This window comes from Lichenostomus cassidix, chromosome 18 (assembly GCF_008360975.1).
Source record: "Lichenostomus cassidix isolate B80296 chromosome 18, HeHo_3.0, whole genome shotgun sequence".
NCBI lineage: Eukaryota > Metazoa > Chordata > Aves > Passeriformes > Meliphagidae > Lichenostomus > Lichenostomus cassidix.
In genome coordinates, this window is record NC_139498.1 from 8,144,014 (window position 1) to 8,150,013 (window position 6,000).

Below are 6,000 nucleotides of genomic sequence, written 5' to 3' on the forward strand. Positions count from 1 at the left end.
AGCCAGAGTGATGAAGCTGATGCAGAACTCTTTATCTCACAGAAAAATGACTGGGTAGCTGCTCATTTGATGTGCAGCAATTAAAGACTAATTTCCACAGTGCCACTTAGTGACAAGTATAATTATGTCCCACTCAGGGTACATATCAGATAATAATTGCCTCCAGCTGAGCTGGAGGTTGTAACCCACTGAAAGGACTTTAATGATATGACCAAACATGGATTTCAGCTGGAAAGTTTATTACTGACCAGAAGAGCACAGGAGTTGCTCACAGCTTTTTTAGGATAACTGCAATGGAAGCTTGATCTCCTCTGTATAAATAATTGCACTGATCTATGCATAGATATACAACAAAGATAAGAAGGTACAAAAGAAATTCGATTTCTAGGACTGATCATGCAGGAATTTTTTCAATTCACAGGGTTCTAGCGCCAAAAGCTTTAAGAAAAAGTACTCTTATCTGGCTGTCTTATCTGTGGCTGTAGCCACTCCAAAAGACATCAGCTACCACTCCCAGGATGCTGCTGGAATTATCTTTTCATATCCCTCATTGAAATAAAACCCCAAAGCACAGAAACAAGCCTGCCTTGTAACACTTGCACAAAAGATGAAGTCTGATGTTAAGCTGTGGACAGACTTGAGCTCTTCCACAGAGCAGAAGTGCTGCACACTATGGAAGAGACCTTCAGAGTGGCTGCAGCTCTGAATGTGTGCCCAAACCTCCCCAATGAGGAGGAATTACAAAACATGATGAGCATAGACTCAGCGTTTTTCCCCCCAGATCCATGGGTCTTCCCATCCCCAGCTGAGGATTGCCAAGGGAAAGGACCTGGGATGAGGGTGTGGGAGCAGAGATGTGATTGCAGTAGCATCAGCAAGCCATGGTTGCTGTTCAGTTTGGTTTCAGAAGGCTTTGGGCTGCTGTCGCTCCACATCAAGGATCCAGCTGTACTTGTCATAAGCATATTGATGTTAAATTCCTATGATTTGGGGTGTAATTCAGTTAGCAGGTGAGATGATTGAGCAGTAAGGAATATGAAAATAAAGCAGGACAACAGCACAGGTCATAAAAACTGAGGTCAGTAATAATTTGTGCTGTAAACTAAGCAGCCTTAGGGATTCTTGTAGATTTTATCAGCCTGCTAAGAGGAACAGCATTAGTGGTAGAGGTAGTTTTGTTTAACTGCCATAACATGACTCAAATGTGCAAGTGTAAAAACGCATCAGAGTGGGATGTCAGCCCAATGGAACAGTCAAAGTCACTTTAAATGAAAGTTTAAGGCATTTTCTCACACATATTTATCTTCCTCCTCCTCTGATGTGATGAGAGATGTGAGTCATTTTATCTCTACTGCTCATTCTGGTTTCTAACTGGGAAAGGATTCTCAAACAAATTAATTAAAGAGGTGAGGTGGCTCAAGAGTTTACCATGACTAGTTACACCCACTCTCATCCTGACTCCTCACCATGAACCACCTCAGAGGAGACACAGCATGACTTGGGGCTGTAACTCCTCATCTCTGCTGGCTGAGCAGGGTCCCTGTCCAGGACAGCCTGGGACTGCCCCATTCCTCACCCTGCTGTGTGACACCTCCTGACAGAAGGCCAGTCTTGCTCTGCAGGCAGCACCTGGCTGGACCAGAGCAGTCAGAACCTCTCTGCCAGCCCCTGCTCCTCCACAGCACCCAGACAGCACAGCAGTCCTGGGGAAAACCCCTTAGGGTGCAGTGGGTACCAAGACCTGAGGTTTCACCTGGAGCTTAAGCTTCCCTTGTCTTTGGAAGTAAAGGTCTGCTAAGGTTGGCCTGGGGTGAGGGATTCCTCTGTGATGATCATCATGATTTTGGGAGGAGGCCAATGCTGCTATCATTAGACCAAGACTGGCTTAGCAAGGCTGGATATCATGTCCTGAGGCCCTTTGTGCTCTGTTCCCACTGTAAAAATAACTCCACATGGGATCACACTTCAGGCAGGAGCACTGGTGACACACACAGCTCACACAGTGATGTCCCCAAGCCCAGCAGGGATGAACACCCTGTTCCTGCTGTTCACCATCCTGTCTGCTATCCCTGCTTGCTCACCCACTGGATCCTCTCTCAGCTTTTGGGAGACAACCAGGCTGCCCAGGCCATGTCTGGCTGGTCTCCCCTTCCACACCTGCCCTGACACAGCCACAACAGCCATCCCTCAGCCCTTGTGTCCCCAGAAAGCCCTTCAGCACACACCATCCCAGATTTTATGCCAATTCTTGCCTGATTAGGGATTTAGCAGCACACAAGATCCTAGCACAGGCTCTGGGATGGTTTGCTCATACAGACATATCCAGATAAAGCACCTTGTTAACTGCGTTGATAATGGACCAAAAGGTGTCCCGGGCTCTCTCCACAGAGCTTTGGTAATTAATGTCTTGCACTTCCCAAACTACACAGAAAGCATTTACAATCAACCTCCTCTTCCTCCTATGGTATGGTGCAAAAAACAACTGTTACTCTATCCAGAGCTCAGGAACATCTATTAAGCCATCTCAGTCAAATCAGGGCAGAAGCAATTTAAAGGGCAATTACAGGCAGGAGATGTGAACTCTGTTCTCCCCAACTCCAGACACAGCACTGAAGAATAAAATGCCTCAACTCCCAGGATTTATGCCAAGGGTAAGCAACATATGAAAACCTCTCCCACCCACAGCACAACTCAGAAGACCTTGAATTGGAGAGGACTGAGCAAAACAACAAAAAAACCCAATTATCTAGGACTGATTGTTCTTAAAATTGCTCGTTTTCAGCAAAAGCATCAAGTTCTTCACACTTTAATCTTGGTAACTAAAACCTGAACTTGCTCTCCTGTGAATCTCATCTCACATTTAGGAATAGCTAATGGGTTGAGGCAGGATTGCTGAGGATGCTGAGCACCATCTCAGGGCAATGGGAAGCACGAGGATAATGGGAAATGTAGCTGAGGGCAGCACTCAGGGTACAGCAGGGTCTGCTGCTGGGGCTGGAAAAACACTAGTGCCAGCCTGAGAAAGTTCATTCTGTCTGTCTATAAAGCTTCCCCACCACAAGCTCTGAGGGGGAAGGTGTGTGACCTGGAGGACTCACACAAATCACTTCTCCTGGAGGGGATGTGGCAATGAAGCTGTTCCCACATCCAGCACTGACTCCTGGGTGATCACAGGAGGATATGGCAGAGCAGAGATCTGCAGCAGGCAAGAAAACACACTGTACCTCCAGAGAAATCACAAGATAGGAACACACAGCAGCAGTGTCAATACTGGCTGAAAGTCATGTAGAGAAACCCCCTGAGCAAACCAATGCACTCAATCAGGAACAGCACTAACATTTGAGATCAAAAATTACCAGCATGCTCAGCAAACACCACACCACCAGCTGCAGCTGTATCTCATCCCTTGGTCCAATTGTACCCAAAAAAAAGGGATATTTTTTAGTAATTCTGCTTCTTCTAATTTCTTCAAAATTGCATGTTTATTTTCAAGGCTGCCAGGCCAACACCCCACCACAAACAAGAAGAAGTGTGATATTGATCCAGATATTGCTGAGCTCTCTGCTGGCACTTGCTGATGCTTTCATGGTCTTGTGGAGTATGAAAAAGTCCAGCAGCTCCTTGAGTCACACAGGAGTCTTCTTTTATGTCTTACAAAGTGGGAATGTTTTTTTCAGAAGCAATTGAGGAGTTAAAGAAAATACTACTCTGGTACTGAAGCTGTTTATCACACAGTGAGTCAAACTAGTGAAAGGTGCACTGAGGGAAACAGAAAATGATCTGAAAAAGTGAGGCTGCCTTGGCTGCCTCAGGATGGGGTTTGTCATCCTGCACCACAGGTTTTCTTGGCTGTCTCTGACTTGATGCTGATTCCTCAGAGCTCTGAAAACACACCCAGCTTTGCATATTCCAGTCTACCAGGGGAAGAAAACAAATCCAAACACCTGAAAACAAGAGCGGCGGCACAAAGAACGATAAAACCACTGGAAATATTTTCCCAAACAAAGCTGAAGCAGATCCCAACAACACTGAGGACATCACCACTGCCAGAGCACCTGGGAATAACCACATTATTGAGGTCTTGTGGCTAGCACAGGTCTTTCCCATGAGACTTTTTTCCTGTGTTTTATAAACAAAGATAAAATTTGGATGTTGTTAAAACAGTGTCTCGAGATTTGGACAGTTCAGGCCTGGCCAGTCAGGCCTAGGGGGAGGTTTCTGACTGACCAATCTGAGTGACCTCTGAAAAATCTATATAAGTTGGAATTAAATAATAAAAGTTTTTCTTTTTTATGCCACGCTGAGAATCCAGGTCTTCTTTCTCTGCTAGCGGCTCGACAGCGACAAGATCTCTGCACTGAACTTCTCCACACTCACTCAACAGGGCAGTGGCAGAGCTGAAATGTGTCCAAAGCCCTGAGTCCAACACCCCAGGTAGGGAGCCACATGTCCCTCCAGGTGCCAGATGGCAGCAGGAGCAGCCAGCACAGGATGTGCCCTCGCTGGGAGGGGAAGAGCACTGAGCGGCAAAAAGGGTTTAATATTTCATTATCACATCATTCCCCGCCACTTCTAATGGTAAATTAATCCCTGTCTGTCCAGATCAGCTAAACTCATCCTCGAGATAAATTAGGTCAGCAATAGCCTGAATTTATTAAAAAAAAAAGAAAAAAGAAAAAAAAAGGCGATTGAATGTTGAAAGTTTATTCCATGGCTGATTTCTCTATGAATTATTCATCCCAGCAGCAGCTCTGCATTGCTCAACAGAAACATTCCTATACTCAAAGAAAGCACTTCAGCAGCAGAACAGGGCAAAATAAACTAAATTCCCCCAAAATTCAGTGTCAGGGCACACCCAGGCCCACTGTAAATCACCCTTCACAGAGGTGCATCCCTGCCCACCATCTCTGCCTTCCTTGCTCAGCAAGCATGAAAGCTTTTGCCTTTGAAGATTTGGCCTCAGGGTCAAAAACAGCTAAGAAATTCCACTGGGGCATTATTTTTTTTCACCCTGCCAAGAGCAGATTGCTGCAACAGTCATTGATAAAGTGACTCAGAGCCTCTGTGAGCTACAGAAGGAAAATGGAACAGCAAAACCTTGGCTGTTCCAAAGCTGTTGCACAAACCTGTGTCAAATCATTTGCTGGCTGTACCTACATGCACTTTGTTGGTCCTACAAGGTTTTAAATGCCTCCTAATATAGTGATGGGCCACAGCAACTTTTTAGCTTATATAAATGAATTAAAAACTATTTCAGATGGATAGACAATTCTCTGCTCACAAATGAATGTGCTTCTATCACAGAGAAACATGAAAATGTGCTCTAAAATAAAAAAATTGCCCCTTCTGAATAACACAGACCTGGTGGCTTTAGAGCTGGGCAGCTTTTACTGAGCTATTCTCCAGGGCTGAAACACCACAAGTTTTAGGATAAAAGATGCTCTCAAAGATATACTTTATTACTATTAGATGGAAGAATTTAAGATACTGGATGGGAGATAAGCCTGTACAGAGACAGAAGCTGTTTTCTAGTTCTAGGACAGAATAAATCATGCTATTGGTCTGTCTCTGGGCTTGACTGGTAATAGATCACAGACATTTTCATACCCAAGTTCAAATAACACACAGAAAACCAGCCACAAAATACTCACATTGCCAAAACACATCTTAAATAACACACCAAAAAAAATGGCCACAAACCAGTCAGGGTGCCAAAATGCATCAAATGTTAAGCAGCCTGTGCCTGTCTTCAGGATGTCAGGGTGAGACAGGCTGTTTGATGATGGCTTTTCAAGAGAAATTTTGGGGGTTTGCAAGCCATTCCTGACTAAGTCATGCCACCACAAAAGGAAAACAGCTCTGTGTAATTAGAGATCGTGATTTATGGAGCCATTTTATGAAACTCCCTCTGAGATGGCTGTCTTAGAAAGGGTGTAAGTGGTGTAAAACATTCAGAGCTGTTAACATCTCAAAGGCAAAGAGTGCAAACAAAAGGCTGCA